Source organism: Sus scrofa, chromosome 11 (genome assembly GCF_000003025.6).
Source record: "Sus scrofa isolate TJ Tabasco breed Duroc chromosome 11, Sscrofa11.1, whole genome shotgun sequence".
NCBI lineage: Eukaryota > Metazoa > Chordata > Mammalia > Artiodactyla > Suidae > Sus > Sus scrofa.
Window position 1 is genome coordinate 22,634,704 of NC_010453.5, and position 20,791 is coordinate 22,655,494.

Consider the following 20,791-nt stretch of genomic DNA (forward strand, 5'->3'; position numbering starts at 1 on the left):
TTTCAAATTCTAGGAGTCCATGGAAGGACTGGTCTTCCAGTGTTTACCAGCTGAGGGGCGTGAACCTTATTCTGTGTAATCTCAACAAGCAGCTCTACTAGGATTCGAAGAGGGAAGTTCGAGAAGCCAGTTTCCACCTTAAGAACTCTGTCAGGTGGAAATGTCTTGTGGCACAGTGGAAATGAATCCGTCTAGGAACCCATGAGGTGGCAGGTTCGATCCCTGGCCTCGCTCAGTGGGTTAAGGATCTGGTGTTGCAGTGTAGGTCGCAGACATGGCTAGGATCCTGCGTTGCTGTGGCTGTGGTGTAGGCCGGCAGCCGTAGCTCTGATCAGACCCCTAGCCTGGCAACCTCCAGGTGCCGGGTGCGGCCCTAAAAAGACAAAAGACGAAAAAAAAAATCTGTCACCCTGATTTTGGGGGGCTTTTCCAGTGTGGATTGAGTTCCCAGGTCCTGGGTACGCCCAAGTAAAAGACAAGAGAATTCTACAAATTTCCCCTGCAGGGTTTGGGGAAGGACCAGAGGAGCAAGGGAGTCCCTCCCAGTTAATTCCTTAAGACTGTAAAATAGGTCAAAATTCAAAACATGATGGAATCCGCAAGCCAATTGGCACCTCTGAAGAGAGCCTGAGGCAGTCCCACTCCGTCATCTGAGCCATGCCAGCGAGCAGGTGAACAGCGCGGATTTTTGGCTGTGTAATCTACCCCAGCATCTCAGCCACCACCCCTCCACCCAGTGGAAGTTGGGCATTTGCAAGCCTTCCTCAAGCCCAGGCAGGATAGGTAGGACTCACCTCTTCTGAATCCTTCACTTCTCTACTGTAAAGCTGATGGGAGATTGATGGGTGGATGGAAGGTACATCAGAGCTGCCTGAAAAGAACTGGACAGGGAGAGTTTCCATTGTGGCTCAGCAGTTAACAAATCTGACTAGTATCCATGAGGACGCAGGTTCAATCCCTGGCCTCACTCAGTGGGTTAAGGAGCCAGCATTGCCTTGAGCTGTGGTGTAGGTTGCAGATGCGGCTCAGATCCTGCATTACTGTGGCTGTGGTGTAGCCCAGCAGCTACAGCTCTGATTCAACTCCTAGCCTGGGAACCCCCATATGCTGATAGTGCAGCCCTAATAAGAGAAAAAAAAAAAAAAAGGAACTGGACATGGACATGGCACATGTGTTATAAAGCTCCAAGTGACTGGTGGGGTGACACAGCTCCTGCTGAAGCAATAAAGCCCTGGGAGGTGGTGGTTGCCATGAAGATGGCTTGGAGAATTTGGAGAGGACTAAATGTCATATTTGTTTGAAGGTTATGTAACTTTGACTTAAAGGGGTACTTATGTAGTAATTACATTTCCTTTGAAAATGAAACTATACTAAATAGAAATCTTGAACTATTTCACCTTTTATGTATGTATGTATGTATTTGCTTTTTTAGGGCTGCACCTGTGGCATGTGGAAGTTCCCAGGCTAGGGGTCGAATCAGAGCTACAACTCCCTGCCTACACCACAACCACAGCAACGCCAGATCCAAACCATATCTCAACCTACACCACAGCTCATGGCAACACTGGATCCTTAACCCACTGAGCGAGGCCAGGGATCGAACCCACATCCTCTTGGATCCTAGTCAGGTTGGTTAACTGCTGAGCCAGGACAGGAATTCAATCTTTTATGTTTTTAATGAAGATCCTCTATAGTGAAGGTGGGAATTGTGGAGAATTTGAATGAGCCAGTGTCTCATTAAAGTAAAGGGGAACTTTCTTCATCAGTTAGTGGAATTTGGGGCCTTTTATTAAATATGCGAGGCTCCCATACAGCTGAATATTGTATATGAAGTAACAATGAATGATTAAAGTCAAAAGATGTTTTCCATACATACTCATTTTAGCAATTACTAAACTTGATATTTTCAGTGATTGACTTAGATTTAAGCTAATTTTTTATTATAGTGGACTTATAATATTCTGTCAATTTCAGATATTTAAGGTAGTTATAAAAGGCCCTTTACTCTTTGCTTACAGACCTGATTAGGCCTTTACTGGCCTGTGGGTTGTTATATAGTTGATTATATCATATTTAGGTTTTGTGGAAAGATTATATCATATTTAGGTTTTGCGGGAAAGATTTTTAAGGGGAACAAAACATTGTCCCAGCCTCGTTCTTGACATCGGCAACTGCGGCAGGAGAGTCGCCGTTCTGGAGAGGAGAAACAGAAGGAATTTTGCATGATCTTAATGAATTCTGCTTTTGGTTTCCAATGAACAGAACTCAGTAATTCTGTCCTTTTCTTTCTTTCTTTTTCTTTTTTTCTTCTTTGGCCTGCCTTAAAAGCACAAAATTATTTTTCATTATGTGCTAAATACACAATGCCAGAATCAACTTTGAGTCAACACAACTAATGGATACAAATTCATTGTAACTGAACTCGGAAATGAAAAATTAATTTCAGCAGACAACTAGTCTGCCCTCGATTTCTGTCGAATAAGTAGTCGAAGCTACCAGGGGCCTGACAACACAAGCACTTTCAGCTGCCACCTTCACAATCCCTTCTGACAGCAATCGTGGCATAAAGATTAGAAACAGAGATCAGGAGTTCCCATCGTGGTGCAGTGGTTAACGAATCCGACTAGGAACCATGAGGTTGCGGGTTCGGTCCCTGCCCTTGCTCAGTGGGTTAACGATCCGGCGTTGCCGTGAGCTGTGGTGTAGGTTGCAGACGCGGCTCGGATCCCGCGTTGCTGTGGCTGTAGTGTAGGCCGGTGCCTACAGCTCTGATTCAACCCCTAGCCTGGGAACTGTGGCTGTAGTGTAGGCCGGTGCCTACAGCTCTGATTCAACCCCTAGCCTGGGAACCTCCATATGCCGAGGGAGCGGCCCAAGAAATAGCAACAAGACAAAAAAAAAAAAAAAAGAAACAGAGATCACCTCGGAGTTCCCGTTGTGGCGCAGTGGTTAACGAATCCGACTAGGAACCATGGGGTTGAGGGTTCGGTCACTGCCCTTGCTCAGTGGGTTGGGGGATCCAGCATTGCCATGAGCTGTGGTGTAGGTTGCAGGCGCGGCTCGGATCCCGAGTTGCTGTGGCTGTAGTGTAGGCCGGTGCCTACAGCTCTGATTCAACCCCTAGCCTGGGAACCTCCATGTGCCATGGGAGCAGCCCAAGAAATGGCAAAAAGACAACAACAAAAAGAAACAGAGATCACCAACCAGGACGTACTGTATAGCACAGGGAACTATACTCAAAATTTGGTAATAATCTATAAGGGAAAAGAATCTGAAAAAGAACAAATATACACACACTTGTGTATGCATAACTAAATCATGGTGCTGGATACCCGAAACTAAACTTTGTAAATCAACTATACCTCAATACCAAAAAAAATGTTTGTTTTTTTTTTTTTAGGGCCACCCTTGTGGCATATGGATGTTCCCAGGCTAGGGATCGAATTGGAGCTGTAGTTGCTGGCCTACGATCCAAGCCTCGTCTGTGACCTACACTGCAGCTCAGCCCAATGCCAGATCCTTAACCCACTGAGCAAGTCCAGGGATCGCACCTGTATCCTCATGGATGCTAGTTGGTTCGTGAACTGCTGAGCCATGATGGGAACACCCCCCCCCAAATTTTTAATTAAAAAACAAGATTAGAGGGAGTTTCCATCGTGGCTCAGCAAAAATGAATCTGACTAGTGTCTGTGAGGACACAGGTTCAATCCCTGGCCTCGCTCTGTGGGTTAAGTATCCGACGTTGCCATGAGCTATGGTGTAGGTTGCAGATGCAGCTCTGGTCCCGAGTTGCTGTGGCTGTGGTGTAGGCCAGCAGTTGTAGCTCTGATTCAACCCCTAGCCTGGGAATCTCCATATGCCACAGGTGCAGCCCTAAAAAAGTAAAAAAAAAAAAAAAAAAAAAATTGCCCAGGAGTTCCCTGGTGGCTCAGCAGGTTAAGGATCTGGCATTGTCACTGTAGCAGCTCTGAATGTTGCTGTGGCATGGGTTCAATCCCTGGTCTGATAATTTCCACATGTGCCGGGTACCGCCCCCAACCTCCCCCCTGCAAATATGTTTGGAAAAGGAGAAATATGCCTGCGGACAGAACTTGAAGCAGGTTGTGCAGTGAGCTCCCGGCACTGGTGTGAAGCAGCACAGGAGCTGAAGGTGAGGGTCTCTGGCTGCCAGGCGCAGCCCTGGAGTGACTGGCTCTTTGACCTTTGGCTGTGTAATGGGACCTCAGACCTGCATTCTTATCTGTAAAATGTGGACTTGGATCAGATCATGAAGATTCTGTCCGGCCCTAAGATCCTACAGTCCTTTGCTTTTTCTGATGACTTTATTTCATTGGAACTTTGGTGGGGGGCAGAGGAGGGTGTTGTTGCAGGGGAAGGGTTGGCCGTTTTGTTCCTTGAACTTCTTGGGCTAAAATTAATTTGACTTTAACCCTAGCTTTGCCAGTTACAAGCTAAGTGACCTGGGGCAGGTTCTTTTCCTTGCTGGTCTGTTCCTCATGTTAAAATGGGGACATGAAACGCCACAGGGCTTTTGTAAGGGTAATCCTGGAAAGCTGTAGCGACAGAGGTGGGTTCAGAGCAAGGATTCAGGAATTGTTAGCCTTGGAGTTCCTGTCATGGCGCAGTGGAAACGAATCTAACTAGGAACCATGACATTGCGGGTTCGAGCCCTGGCCTCGCTCAGCGGGTTGAGGATCTGGTGTTGCCATGAGCTGTGGTGTAGGTTGCAGTCTTGGCTCAGATCTGGTGTTGCTGTGGCTATGGTGTAGGTCGGCAGCTGTAGCTCCAATTGGACCCCTAGCCTGGGAGCCTCCATATACCAAGGGTGCGGCCCCAGAAAAGACAAAAAAAAAAAAAAAAAAGAATTGTTAGCCTATTATTTTTGACTCATTCATCCCCTAGTTTTGTTTGTTCATATATTTAATTTTGTATCTTTTGCAGAAATAAAGCTATGGTAGTTTTATTTTCTAATAGCCTTTGATTTAACCTGAGATAATAGAAATTGAAATTTTAATATAAAAACACACATTGGAGTTCCCGGTGTGGCACAGTGGGTTGAGGATCTGACGCTGTCTCTGCAGTGGCTCTGGGCATGTGTTTGATCCCCAGCCTGGCACAGTGGGCTAAGGTCCAGCATTGCCACAGCTGTGGTTTAGGTTGCAGCTGCAGCTCAGTTTTGATCCCCGGCCCAGGAACTTCTATATGCCTCGGGTGTGGCCAAAAAACACAAAACGAGCCCTCCCCCAGACAAAACATTAAAAAAAATGCCATTTATGGGAGTTCCCCTTGTGGCTCAGCAGTTAACAAACCCGACTAGGATCCATGAAGACACAGGTTCAATTCCTGGCCTCACGCAGGGGGTTGAGGATCCGGCATTGGCATGAGCTGTGGTATAGGTGGCAGAGATGGCTCGGAACCAGCGTTGCTGTGGCTGTGCTGTAGGCTGGCAGCTGCAGCTCCAATTCTATTCCTAGCCTGGGAACCTCCATGTGCCTCAAGTGGAGCCCTAAAAAGCAAAAAAAAAAAAAAAAAAAAAAAAAAAAAAAAAAAAAAAAGGCCATTTAGAATATGGACAGAAACCCATCATTTCTTCTGTATCTAAGGAAGCAATACCCAGAGGCAGCTATTTGATGTATCTGAATCAAAGAAAGGGAACTGTTCATGTTTGAAAGTCATAGTGGAATATGTATACCTTAAATGATCACGTTCCTTAAGGAAAAATTTCTAGGTGGACCAGGGCTGCGAAACGCCGCCTTCTTGAGACAGATGTACAGCGTAGGGAGCCAGACGTCAGGCCCGTGAGCCAAGTCGGCATAGGAGCTGTGCTTTTGTTTGGTCTGAAAATTGGGAATTTGCAGACAGAGCCTGGATTTCTGGATCCTGAAAAGAGGGGGAGAGGATCTGGGATTAGTAATCGGGCTTTATCGACAACTGTTTTAAAAGGTTCAGTGTGCAAAAATGACCACGCTACTGCCCTACAGATCTGTGCTTCCAGCCAGGGGTTTTGGACACGGGTGAAGTCTCTTGAGTGAAGTCAGGCCAGAGAGTAGGAAGAGACGGTGACCGTGGCCACTCCAGGGACCGGGGAACGTGTGTGGGCTCCTCAGGCGAAGGCAGCCGCTCGGGAGCGCCGTGCGATTGTAGCTGTGTGCAAACTCAGGCTCTGCATTACCAGATCCTCTGCACTTTTCAAGACCCAGAAATCCAGGCTCTGTCTGCAAATTCCCGATTTTCAGACAAAACAAAAGCACAGCTCCTATGCTGATTTGGCTCGCAGGCCTGAGGTCCAGCTCTCTATGTTGTACTTCTGTCTCAAGAACCAGACTCCCCTGCTCACTGGCAGCTCATCCTTCAGCACCAAACCCAACAGAAAACCTCTTCTTTGTTTTTCCTTTTGTCTCTTTAGGCCCACACCATTAGCATATGGAAATTCCCAGGCCAGGGGTCAAATTGGAGCTGTAATTCTTGGCCAACGCTACAGCCACAGCAGTGCAGGGTCTGAGCCGTGTCTGTGACCTTCACCACAGCTCAAGGCAAGGCTGGATCCTTAACCCACTGAGCGAGGCCAGGGATGGAACCTGCGTCCTCATGGATCCTAGTCAGGTTTGCTACCCCTGACCCATGAAGGGAACTTCAAAAACCTCTTCTTTTTATTAGAGAAAACAGGCACAGGCTGTCTGGTAAGCTAAGTGTTGGTTTACTCAGAGAATATTTCTTGAGGACCTTCTATAAGCCAGAGGTAACACACAGGACAGGCCACAGGCCGCCCTCAAGGGCAGCCTAAGTATTGCCTATGAGAGAAGTGAGGTACTTTGTTTTCTGGCAAAATTTGCCTTGCATGACATAATCCCTGAATCACTCCTCCTTTCTCTCTCTCTCCCCTCTTTTTTTTTTTTTTTTTTTTTTTTTGCCCTGCTCCAGCATGTGGAAGTTCCTGGGCCAAGGATTGAACCCACGCCACAGCAGTGACAACACCAGATCCTTAACGCCCTGAGCCACCAGGGAAGTCCAGAATGGCTCCTTCTTTATTCCTTTTCACATAAATCCTGGGGCAAAACTATTTCTGGGTGTTCTCTTAAGAACTGTGGTTGGGTTGGTAGCAATTCCCCAGGGTACAGTGTAACGCCCTCCACTTCGTTTTCTAACTGACTCATTCAAAGTCAAAGGCGGTGTTTGCAGATGTGCATGCTCCATAGGGGTACATCACAGGTGCCCCACATTTCCAGGAAGAGCATCTCTTTCAAGAAAACAACCTGCCCTACGGGGTCGAGGACATTCAAACCTGCCCGGATGGTGGTTTGTTTCAATGCCCACGTAGGGGACCATGAAAACAGGAGAGAGGGAGATGGAGACCTGAGGGGGAGCTGCTCTACTGGTTTGTCCTGGATCGAGGGCATTTCCGGGAAGTGGGACTCCCAGTGCTAAAACCGGGAGAGTCACAGGCAAACTGGGACAAGCTGGTTTCCCTAGATCCCATTTCCTCTTCTATTTGGACACACAGCTGGACGACGCCTCCTGGTGTTTCACAAAGACTTTCCGAAAAACATTTGGAATGGATAAGCCATGAGATCCTGCTGTACAGCACAAAGAACTATATCTAATCCCTTGGCATGGAACATGATGGAGGATAAAGAGAAAAAGAATGTATATATAGATATGACTGGGTCACTTTCCTGTATAGCAGAAATTGACAGAACATTGTAAATCAACTATAATTTAAAAAGTTTAAAATAAAGAATAATTATAGTGGTCAGGAAAGAGCCCAGTTTGCAAATACAAGGGAAGGGAAATAAAATGTACAGAAACGGACTGCTATCTGGTGTTGGAAAAGCCTTTGCTTCTAAATCCCAAAGAGTTGAAAATAAGACTCAAAGGCAGTAAAGTCCCATTAAGACCTTTCAGTTAAACAAGGTGCTCCACCCCTTCCACAAACACAGGATCCAGGATCCAGAGTCTCCCAGATGCCTTTGGTTTCAGATGGCTTCCGGGTGCTCCCCCATGAACTGATAGAGCTAGGTGAGACCAAGAATTAAATACAGTCTTGGAGTCCCATCGTGGTGCAGCGGAAACGAATCTGACTAGGAACCATGAGGACGCAGGTTCGATCCCTGGCCTCGCTCAGTGGGTTAAGGATCCGGTGTTGCCATGAGCTGTGATGTAAATCACAGATGTGGCTCGGATCTGGTGTTGCTGTGGCTGTGGTGCCGGCTGGCAGCTGCAGCTCTGATTGGACTCCTAGCCTGGGAACTTCCATATGCGGCAGGTGTGGCCCTAAAAAGCAGGAAAAAAAAAAAAAAAAGAAAAACAAATAAACAAAATCAATAACAACAACTACTACAACAAAACGTTGAAACCTTCAAACAACCCTCAGACTCTTACATGGAGGATACCGGGCAAGGAAACCTTCCAGAGGCAGGAGGCTGGAGCTTTGGAGAATAGTGGGCCAGGGATTTCTTCCCACAGAGCAAAGGAGTCAGCTAAGTTCAGAGTCACCATCTGGTGATCCCTGGGCCATATCCAGCTCTGCTGACCAGAGCTGGTCTCTGACGTGTTGTCACAGAGAGTTTGGGCCACACCCACACCCCCACACCGGTGGCTTAAATCATTTTAACTCTTTTTTTTTTTTTTTTTTCCCTTTTGCTATTTCTTGGGCCGCTCCCTCGGCACATGGAGGTTCCCAGGCTAGGGGTTGAATCCGAGCTGTAGTCACTGAGCCACAGCAACGCGGGATCCGAGCCGCGTGTGCAACCTACACCACAGCTCACGGCAACGCTGGATCGTTAACCCACTGAGCAAGGGCAGGGACCGAACCCGCAACCTCATGGTTCCTAGTCGGATTCGTTAACCACTGCGCCACGGCGGGAACTCCTTTGACTCTGTTTTTAAGTTTCACGTCATTTGAACTCTTAAGGAAGAAAAGAACTAGAACCTGTTCTGTTATCTCTCGGATGTTCTTTTGCTTCATAGATCCAAGCTGTGGGAAAGGAGCTGAATTGCGCTTTTTCATTCATCGATGTGAAATGATTGAACTTGGCCTCAGCATGAAGATCTGCAGCCTTTTTTTGGGGGGGGGGAGAATGGAACCTGTTTGTCATTACTGTCATTGCCTGTGTCATAGCTGACTGTGTGCCAAGCACTTGAAATACAGTACCTCCTATGTTCTTCGTGCCAGCCCTGTGAGGAAGGTACCACCCCATATCAGGGTCAAGTGTAAAAGAGCTGATAAGTGTGATGCAAACCAGGTCTGTCTGACACCAAGGTCAAAGCTTGTAGCCACCATCTTGGCCTCTTCCAAAGCCAGGCAGCCCCAGCCCCCCATGGAGCACATCTGGGGCCCGGTACTGCCCAGGGGCTCCCCCAGTGCTGGCATTCTGTCCCACCCCCCATGTGTACCCGGAGAGGGGTGCATGTGGCAGTGCTGGTCAGGGCTGGCCTGTGGATCCTATTTCCTCAAAAAACAGTGGTAGATAACAGCCTGCCCCCAAGTCTCCCAGGCCTGTCAATCTACTTGGCTAGCAGGGTTCAGTGGCCTTGTGTGTCCTTATAAGGGAATTTCACACTACGAAGGGAAGAGTAGGTATGCACAGAGTCAGGGAGGGTTTGCAGGTGAGTGTACAATACGAAGGCAAGTAGCCCCCCTTCCTCCTGTCCAGCATGGCACCAGCATGGCACCAGATAGACCACAGCATCCATGAGTGAGACAGCTACCTTTCTTATGCCAATATCCCTGCCACTTGACTCCGAAAAGCCATCCCTTGAGAATAATATGATTTTAGAGAGGGGGCCACTCTTCATTCATTCATAAAATCCACCATATTTATTAAGCACCCACAATGTGCCAACCATTGGGAGCCCCCCTATGTCCTGTGGGCAAAACACTGAAAACATTTCTGCCTTTGAGGTGCCCCAGTCCAGTGGCAGAGGCAGACGATATTAAGAATTTTGGGAGTTCCTGTTGTGGCTCAGTGGTAACAAACCCAACTAATATCCATGAGGATGTGGATTCCATCCCTGGCTTCTCCCAGCGGGTTAAGGATCCAGTGTTGCAGGTTGGGGATGTGGCTCAGATCCCCAGTTGCTGTGGCTATGGTGTAGGCAGGTTGTTACAGCTCTGATTCGACCCCTCGCCTGGGAACCTCCATGTGCCGCAGGTGCAGCCCCATAAAGACCAAACAAACAAACAAACAAACAAAAAAAAACAAAAAAAAAAACCCCACCAATTATTCTAGGAGTTCCTCCTGTGGCTCAGTGAGTTAAGAACCTGACTGGGTCACTGCATAGGCACAGGTTTGATCCCCAGCCAGGTGCAGTGCGTTAAAGGATCTGGCATTGCTGCAGCTTCAGCATAGGTTGCAGCTGTGGATTGGACTCAATCCCTGGCCCAGGAACTTCCACATGCCATGGGTGTGGCCATAAAAAAAAACAAGAGAATTATTATGATATGAAAGACGATATCTTTCAATATCATCATACACTGAAGTGTCGTGGAGCAAAGCAGCGTGGAGAATTCATTTTGTCTGGGAGGTGGGGAACTGAAGGCGGAAGAGTCACGGCTCCGAGGAGATATTTGGTCTTGATCCACGTTTGTTTTGAGATAAGGTGTTGGAACACTGCTGCTGGCTGCCCAGCATTCATTCTTCATCCTTCCTCTGGGAAACCCCAAGGCGGCAACCGAAATGGCCCTGCTTGACAGCTGTCCCTCCCCCGGCCAGGGTGATGCAGCCTAGTTTAGTCAGAGTGAACTTTAGCCCTCAAAGGAAGCAGAATCTTGCCCCGGGCTCTCTCTGCTGGGCTCAGCAGTGTGCACATGAAATGCTTGCAGTGCCACAGCCATGAGCAGAAAGCTTAGGGCGCCTGCAGGAACCACCGAGTGGGTCCAGACAATGAGACAGCCTAAAGAAGGCCGGGCCGAGACGAGAATCTTTGTGACATCAGTTGAACCCTGCATTCAACTAGATTTAGAGACAGATCTACCCCTGAACATGACTCTTTCCTCTGAAGCTGGTTTCACTTTTGTTTTTTCTTTTTTGGCTGCACCCATGGCATGCGGAAGTTCCCGGGCCAGGGTTCGAACCCAAGCCACAGCAGTGACCCAAGCCACGGCAGTGGCAACACCAGATCCTTAACCCTCCGAGCCGTGAGAGAATTCCTGAAGCTGGTTTAATTTAGGTTTTCCTGTGGCTGGCAAACTAGTGGATCCTTCACTAATACAAACTTTTCCCCTGTTTCCTTGTCGAAAGATACTGTTTATTGTTTTTTAAAGGAATAATTATTGTTGCCTATTTTGAATTTTGGATGAAATAATTATTGCTGTATACTTTTTATATTATATTATATTTTATTTTATATTTTGCTTTTTAAGACTGCACCTGCAGGATATGGAAATTCCCAGGCTCGGGGTCCAATTGAAGCTGTAGCTGTAGGCCTACACCACAGCCAGAGCAAAGCGGGATCCGAGCCACATCTGTGACCTACACCACAGCTCACGGCAGAACTGGATCCTTAACCCACTGAATGGGACCAGGGATCAAACCTGAGTCCTCATGGATACTAGTCGGGTTCGTTAACTAGTCGGGTTCCTGAGCCATGATGGGAACACTTTGCAGGGCACTTTGGCAATAGTATCTGAAACCCTAACTACGTGCATATACTTTTTTTTTTTTTTTTTTTTTTGTCTTTTTACCTTTTAGGGCTGCACCCAGGGCATATGGAGGTTCCCAGGCTAGGGGTCTAATTGGAGCTACAGCTGCCAGCCCACACCACAGCCACAGCAATGCCAGATCCGAGCCACATCTGTGACCTACACCACAGCTCATGGCAACGCTGGATCTTAACCCACCGAGCAAGGCCATGGATTGAACCAGAAACCTCATGGTTCCTCGTCAGATTCATTTCCGCTGAGCCACGACAGGAACTCCCCATGCATATACTTTAATCCAGCAATCCCTCCGCTAAAAATTTTTTCTTAAGAAAATGAGTATATTCTTTTTATAAATATATGTAGGAGTTCTCGTCGTGGTGCAGTGCGTTAGGAATCTGAGGGGCTGGGATCACTGTGGAGGCTCAGGTTCGATCCTGAGTTAAAGGATCAGGCATTGCCACTGCTGCGGCATAGGTTGAAGTTGTGGCTGGAATTGAATCCCTGGCCAGGGAACTTCCACATGCCTCGGATGCAGCCATTAAAAAAAAGAAAAAAAAAGATATGTAAAAATGTTTATCAGTGTCTTACACAATAGCAAAATTAAACATCTTACGCAATAGCAAAATTAAAAATCAATCAAAAACAGAAAACAGAAACCAGAAGTACTCATTCCCAATGTATTGCCAAGAGGGCAAAACCAAATGTCGCTGGAACCAAAAGAGTATGGCAGATGGGGGAGTTCCCATCATGGCTCGACAGTAATGAACCTGACTAGCCATGAGGATGTGGGTTCGATCCCTGGCCTCGCTTAGTGGGTTAAGGATTCATGAGCTGTGGTGTAGGTCAAAGATGTGGCTTGGATCTGGCATTGCTGTGGCTGTGACGTAGGCCAGCAGCTGCAGTTCTGATTCAACCCCTAGCCAGGAACTTCCATATGCTGAGGGTGCAGCCCTAAAAAGACAAAAAAGAAAAAAAAAAAAAAGAAAAAGAAAAGAGTATGGCAGTTGGGTGGCAGTTGGGAGCGCTGAGACACAGATTCATGGAAAGTGCCAGAAATACTCAGGATAACAGTTGTCATCCTTGCATGTGGGATTACCATGGCTCTCTTTTCTCTGTGTGCTCTGCTTGGGTTCCTCAAGCTCTTGTAGGGGGCGTTTCGTATGTGATTCAGCTAAAGACACCCATTTTCCAGGACACATATGGTGAAATTTATGTCTGATAGAAGGACCACCATGTGTCACAAAAAGCATTTCTCCATGAAATGAGAGCTCAGCTCAAAACCTCCTAACAGTAAGAATTCAATGAGGACAATTTTTTTTTTTTGTCTTTCTGTCTCTTTAAGGCCGCACCTGCAGCATATGGAGGTTCCCAGGCTAGGGGTCGAATCGGAGCTCTAGCCACCGGCCTACACCACAGCCACAGCAACATGGCATCCACTCTGTGTCTGCGACCTACACCATAGCTCGCGGTGATGCTGGCTCCTTAACCCCCTGATCGAGGCCAGGGATCGAACCCACATCCTCACGGATACTAGTTGGGTTCTTAACCCGCTGAGCTCCAAGGAGAACTCCTGGTTTTGGTTTTGAGTCAGTTCTGGGACAGCCTGGCAGGGAGCTTGGGTTTGCAGGAATTTGCAGCTTGGGAGAGAGGAGGGTGCTGGACCAGGGCTGAGCTTTACACAGTCCTCTCCTGGTAAACAGGACCTGCTGCAGAGCCAGGCAGCTGGGGGGCCGCCAATGCTATCACCTGTGACCTTGGGCAAGGCCTAGTGTTCTCCTCTGTCCGCTGGATCGGGCTTGTGGTGTGGGTGTGATGACATAACCTACATATTGTGCACAGACGTGCCAAGTGTGTTAGCTACTGTCTAGAACTGTTTGGGACTCTCGGGTTTTAAGTGGTGGTTGAATCCTCATGAATAGATGAAACGACCGGGGGGAGAGAGAGTTGCGAGGGACCACGAGGGGCCGGAGATGGCTGTGACCCTGAGCACGTATGGGTGTTTTTTCACTCTGCCCCATTTCCGAGCCTCTGAGTCAGAATAATGGCCAGAACAAATCACAGGGCTGTGGTTTAAAATCTTTTCAAAACACGTTCTCATCAGACCTTCTAAATATATCAAACCACTTAGTTTTATGAGCAAGCCAAATTAAACCTTTAATCTTTATGTTTCGAAAAGGACAAAGTGATGCCATAACTGCCACGCTAGACATTTTTAAGGTACGTGGGAACCACAGTTGATTCCGAACTTGCTGTTAACCAGCTGTGTGACCCTGGGGAGTCACTCGGTCTCTCTGAGCCTGAGTTAATTCACCATAAAATGAGTTGCTCAGATTAGAATAATTGCTCAGGTTTCTCCTAGTTTTAAAGGTCTAGTTTTAGGAGTTCCCACTGTGGCTCAGTGGATTAGGAACACAACTAGCATCCATGAGGGTGTGGGTTCGAGCCCTGGCCTTGCTCAGATTCGACCCCTAGCCTGGGAACTTCCATATGCTGCAGGTGCAGCCCCAAAAGCATAAATAAATAAAATAAAATAAATAAAAGTCTAGTTCTATAGGCAACCAACTGGCTGGTTTTAGTTACTGGATGTACTTCAAAGCTAAAAGGTGGATCTTCTTTGAAAACACATGTATGTGGCACCCCTGGCACATGGAAGTTCCCAGGCTGGGGGCTGAATCAGAGTTGTAGCTGCTGGCCTACACTATGACCACCACAACACCTGATTCGAGCCACATCTGCAACCTACACCGCAGCTCACGGCAACACCAGATCCTAACCCACTGCGCTAGGCCAGGGATCAAACCCATGTCCTTATGGATACTAGTTGGGTTCATTGCCACTGAGCCACAACAGTAACTCCTATTTCTGATGGAAGTTTTATGATGGAACTTGCAGAGCGATTCACAGAGTATAACAGAAGATAATACATAAGGACCTGGGGACAAAGGGCTGATAAGATGAAGGAAAGGTAAGTTAATCTCCCAATTGCACACGGATGGCCCTGCGTAGTTGCTAGCTGTGGGCTGCAGTTTCAGATCTGAGCATCTGAGAGAAAGCAGGAAATGCAATCAGTCTGATCTTACCACTTAGGATTAAGATTTTTTTTTTTTCTCTTTACATCCGTACCTACAGCATGTGGAAGTTCCCAGGTTAGGGGTCGACTGGGAGATGCAGCTGCCAGCCTACATGCCACAGCAATAGGGAATCAGAGCTGCATCTGTGACCTATGCTGCAGCTCATGGCAACACCAGATCCTTAACCCACTGAGTGAGGTCGGAGATGGAACCCATGCCCTCAGTGACACTATGTCAGGTTCTTTACCTGCTGAGCCACAATGGGAACTCCTGTTAAAATTTTTTAGTGGCCTCCTCTTGTCCTTAGATAGAAGCCAGTTACCTTTGTCATGTCACCGCTTCTTTGGCTCCCAGCTGCTCACATTCTAAGGCAAAGAGCAGCCCACCCTCCTTCTCCCTTGGGCCAACCATCTTCCTGCTCTCCTCTTCTTTCTTTTTTTTTTTTTTTTTTTTTGTCTTTTCTAGGGCCGCTTCCCGTGGCATATGGAGGTTCCCAGGCTAGGGGTCTAATCCGAGCTGTAGCCACAGGCCTACACCACAGCCATAGCAACACGGGATCCAGCCGCATCTGTGACCTACACCACTGCTCACGGCAACACCAGATCCTTAACCCACTGAGCAAGGCCAGGGATCGAACCTGCAACCTCATGGTTCCTAGTCGGATTCGTTAACCACTATGGTGCGACGGAAATCCTCTCCTCTTCTTTCTTTCTGGGCTCAAGTCGCTGTCTCTTCCTCTGGGAACCTTTCCTAACCCCGAGGCTGGTAAGAGAGCGCTGCTCTCAGCCCTCCAAGAATCCTCCCCCTCCTGCCTGTAATCGCTGGTCCATCTTCTCTCCAGTTCCCCCACCTCCTTCCTCACGGCTCCCTCCCTCCCTCTCAGAGGGCTGAACACACAGCAGGCGCTACGTGAATCTTGGCAGAATGAATGGATCTGCTGAAAGCCGCCCAGCATTTCTGGTCCTGAGATCTCTGGGTCAGGCTTCCCCACAGATCTTCAGAAAGGGGATGTCATGTGTTGGTGGAGAGGCACCCTGCCTGACTCACACCCACCCTGCCTGGCCCGTAGGACTGAACAAGTGATGAGCTGGGAGAACTGCAAAGAGGCTTGATGGTGTGGTGGTTCCAGCAGGACCTGATACCGAAAAAACCTTTGATGATGAGAACTGAGATGGGAGTCAATTGCAAGGGAAGGCAGGAGAGGGGAAAAGAGTGAGCTGAAGGCAGGTGACAGAAAACCTGCCCACGGCACATCGGGACCCTGCTTTCTAGGAACTCCCCTCGTGAGCGGGACCTATGGATGTTAGTATTATTTTTGAAAATAATCAAAAGATCAACCCCAGAAAAGGGATGGTAGAGGGTGGTGCTAACTCAGAGACCCAGGGGACATATTCTAGGGCGAGGAGCACAGCGGCGAAGGGCCAGCAACTCATCTGACTTATCCGGGCAATGGGGACTTCAATGGCAAAACTTTCCAGACCCGCTGAGCTGAGCAGGTGCTCTGGTGAACTTCATGGAAGATGCACAGAGAACGGTTCACACTGACAGTTCACCAGTAAACACTGGTCCAAAGGTCTTTAATCATTTTATGTATTGATGCCTCATCACACACACACACATACACACACACACACACACACACACAGTTGGATTCTAAGCTACTTGAAAAGAGTAAGAACACATCTTTTCCATGTACTTCCCACAGTATCTGTCCTAGAATCTTCACCTCATACTCACTTGTTGAATTAAACTGGATTCAAAGGCTTGGAGACGCACAGTTTTCAGACATAGGGAAGGCACACTCAGCTTAATAGTATAGGTTTGGAGTTTCCTGGTGGCTCAGTGGTTAAAGATCTGGCATTGACATTGCTGTGGCTGGGGTCACTGTTTCGTAATGGCCTGGGAACTTCCATATGCCATGGGCGCAGCCCCCTCACTCCCATCCCGGAACCCCCAGAGAAAGAAAGAAAGAAAAAATAGCATAGGCTTATATTTCAGATGGGTTAGAAATTACCACTCATTTGTAAAAATACTCACTCCTCCATTACAACACATGACCCCGAGGCTCTGTGAGAAAAGACTCAGGGGTTTTACAGAATAATATGTTCCAGGCGAGTCATCGCTGCGAATGACTTCCCAGGACAGCCCCCGGAGCCACAGGCTGCGTTCCTAAGCATGTGACCACCTCTCCTCCACTGGTCAAACCACGTCTGGCTGGAATACTAAGTTCTATTCTGGGCTGCAGACTTTTCCCATGGGATGGCTTAGCCCAGAATGCATTCAGGAAATGGTGACCAGGAAAGGCAGGAAAAGCCCCTCACAGGGATGAGAGGTAGGAAGCAACCAAAGGGAGACTCACCTTCTCACCTAAACCAGCGCCTTGGATACCCATTCTAGAATCTTCCACCCCCCTCTTGGATCCCGGCACTCCTCTACATCCCTGTGTCCCAGCTGAGCTCTGCTGCCCCTTGCGTCTCCCCCAGGCTCTGCAAAGGCCTCTTCCTCCAGGACCGCTCCCCTCCACCCGTCCTCCCCATGGCTCTCAGGGCGAGCTTTCCAAAATGCGCATCAATTTGCGCCGCTCCCTGCTGAAAATCCTCAATAAATCCTCACGCATTCAGCCTCAGATTCAAGCCCATCGTTAGCCTTATCCTATTCCCGCCCCATCATAAGCGCCCTCAGCTCCTGCCAGGCCACAATCCCAGCAGGTCCTCCACTATGCCATGCCTCTTCTTGCCTCCCACTTTTGCACACGTGGTTTTTATCTCCACAGCGAGCTGGAATAGAGATCAACTCCAGCTAACAACCACAAAGAGAAAAGAGGATCAGGAAGGCAATCTATGCCTTAAGATAGCTCTGAATAGAAAACATTGTCCAGTAAGAAGCTTCTCTGCCCTGCCTTAATTTTTTTTCCCCCTATGTCAGGGAGAAGGGAGAGATGGCAGCCAATAGTTCTAATTTTACAACCACCCAGCACCCTGAAATCAGAGGCAAGAAACAGGTTGCCATCTCCAGCAAAAGATCTCCAAGGGAGACTCTGAGGGGCTGAGCTTTGGACCTCCCCGGAGCCAATCACTGTGACCAAAGGATAGGGGCTCACTCTGATTGGTGCCTGCAACAGAGACGGGCGGGGCACAGTGTGTGGGACCAGGAAACCCTGAAGCAGAGAAGGTGGTTCCCACAGGAAAGGATGCCGGCAAGGCAGACCACAGTGTCTTCTCTCTTCCAAGCCCTCCCTAACCTTCCTGAAGAGTCAAGTGCTTGTTCCCAGGTGCATCCAAAAATCCTCATTAATACTCCTCTCCCGGCATGGGTTACATCCCTGTGATTTGTCTGAGTATATTTATGCCTTCTCATCCATCAGATATGAATTCCTGGAGAGCAGGGATTGTGTTTGTACTGGTTAACTTCTGCCTGACCTCTGTGTTAACTCTCCACCCTCTGCATCCTGCGTCGCTCGGCCCCTGGGTCTGGATGATCAGCAGGAGATGAGAAGGAGAGAGGAAAACCAGGCTGAGATGTCCCTCGGCTCCTCGCCGGCTCTGCCGTTCACAGCCCCCGGGCTCTGCACTATCTCTTTAGGTTTCCCTGTACCCTTTCCACACCAGATAAATAGCTCCTTTATCGACCTCTCCTCGCATTACCCAATTAGAGCGTGCCACCTGGTTCCTGCCAGACCCTGCCTAACACAGTGCTCTATTCATCTTTGTTTCCCCAGGACGCAGCACTGAGCCTTCCACACCATGGGCACTCAATAAATTCAGGCATGAAGGAATGATTGAGTGTTGGCTAGAAATAGGAGTGCTGAGCCCTTCGTGGAAAATGGACTGGGGAGTAAATTTCAAATGTGTTTTTGGTCAGCACTCATAGTAAGAAACCCAGCTCAAATTGCAATGCAGTAGACACATACGTATTTATACATATAACCGAACAAAAAGCTTCATGAAGCCATGCTTACCTTGACTATTTGCAAGGCGCTGTGGTACTCTCTATGTAATTCTGCTCAGTTTCAAGTTCAAATCCTCACTGTAGTCTGTTACATTGTCTTATGATCTCCAAAATGTTTGCAACCACGGCCCAAGATGCACCAGCCCAGAGACCTTTAGCGTTCCTTCCATGCTGGAGATAGAGTCTGGGATTCCAGCGGTAGTATTCTAAGGCACAACCAGGGAGAACGTATTAGTATTACAGTAATGATGCATTTAATGAGAGTTGGCTTCATCGCCTTGAAAAATCAAACGAAATTGCCATTCTATCCTCCGTTTTTCCTAGAATTGTTACTCAGAGTTGGCCTTTTTCAGGTTTAGCCTAATTTGGAGGAGGAGGTGAATGACAGCTCTTAAAACACGCTGAACATGAGGAATTTTAAGCATCAAGTTCATAAAAGTCAGTGTGGGGACCACAGGTGTGGGTGCTCCAGAGCAAAGGTAAGGAGGAAAGCTAATCTTGTGTGCCTGCCTGTGGGTCCCTGGGCCTCTCTTCTGGGACCCTCTGCCACCAGCAGTTCTTTCTCCTCAGCAAAAATATATCTTAGTACTCTGGTTTTATGTAAAGCTTGACCAAGAGGACACCGCTGGCCAGTCCATGTCACCAGGGGACTGGTAGTCAGCAGGCCGTGCCTTCCATCTGCAGTTAGATGTTATCGCCCTGTTTCAAACTCATGGTGATCCTGTCCTTCTCAAAAATGGTATGATTCTATTTTTAAAACTGAAATAGATGTCGGAGAAAATTGACTCTCCCCTCCCAATTCACCGTCTGTCATTCTCCCCATGTCTGAACTGTAAAGTCAACTTGAAGGGCAGGAGGTGCTAAGAGATTTTATTTTTTTATTTTATTTACGGGCCGTACCTGCAGCATGGGGAGGTTCCCACGCTAGGGGTCAAACAGAGCGGCAGCTGCCAGCCTATGCCACTGCCATGGCAACGCCTGGATCCGAGCCTCGTCTGTGACGTACACCATAGCTCTCGGCAACGCCAGATCCTTAACCCACTGAGTGAGGCTAGGGATCGAACCCAAATCCTCATGGATACTAGTTGGGTCCTTAACCCCCTGAGCCACAATGGGACTTCTGTAAGAGATATTATTTAGCTGTGATTCAGAATCAGATGCTCAAATCCCATCTTCAACCGGACGTCACCTCCCTGAAAGGTTCTTGAGAGAGAAAGATGCAAAGAAGACAAGCCAGGGAGGAGGACATGTAACCAGATGGAGCACCAAAGTGGAGGCTTGGCCCCGCCATGTGGGGGAGCTGCCATTCTCCTGTTTATTCATCTTCATTCTTTTAAAAAATCCCTATCAGCGCCTATAAGATGGGAGGTTCAAGGGAGAGAACAGTGAACAGAGTCTTTGTCCTGGGAAGCTGACGTCCTAAAGGAGGAATCAGAAAAGAAACAAATAGGAGTTCCTGGCATGGTGCAGCAGAAACGAATTCGACTAGGAACCATGCAGTTGTGGGTTCGATCCCTGGCCTCAATCAGTGGGTTAAGGATCCGGCGTTGCCATGAGCTGTGGTGTAGGTTGAAGACTCAGCTCGGATCCTGCATTGCTGTGGCTGTGGTGTAGGCCAGCGGCTACAGCTCCAATTAGACCCCTAGCCTGGGAACCTCCTCCATATGCTGCAGGTGCAGCCCTGAAAAGACGCACACACACACACACACACACACACACACACACACACACACAAGCCAAAAAAAAAAAAAAAAAAGAAAGGAAAGAAACAAATAAACCAATATCTAATTACCAACCTACCTAGGAGATGGTGGTAAGTGCAGGCTGAAGTTACATCCAGCGAGGCCAGGTGGTGAGTGTGTGTGTGTGTGTGTGCGTGAGCACACACAGACGGCAGCATCCTTTTAGTTAGTGGTGTCAGCGAGGGCTCTTTGAGGAGGTGGTATCTGAGGAGAGAGCTGAGTGGATTTGAGCCAAGGGAATATTTAGGGCAAAAGCACCTGGTGAAAAAAGAGCGCACGCCAGGCCTTGAGACCATGAAGCAGACTCCATACACCTGGCGGTAGAGGCAGGTCCAGGGCTTCCTCTGCGCTTCCGCAGCCCAGCCCATGCCAAACCTTTGTCTCTATTT

The 20,791-nt window shown here is 48.2% G+C and overlaps 1 long non-coding RNA gene across 1 annotated transcript; it reads right to left on the reverse strand.

The window, feature by feature from the left end:
• LOC110255816 lies at positions 285-20,680 on the reverse strand. The gene is made up of 4 exons (XR_002336677.1): positions 20,461-20,680; positions 18,671-18,866; positions 5,693-5,880; positions 285-881 (listed from the first exon to the last, which is right to left on the reverse strand). It is a non-coding gene; the product is annotated as an uncharacterized LOC110255816 (long non-coding RNA).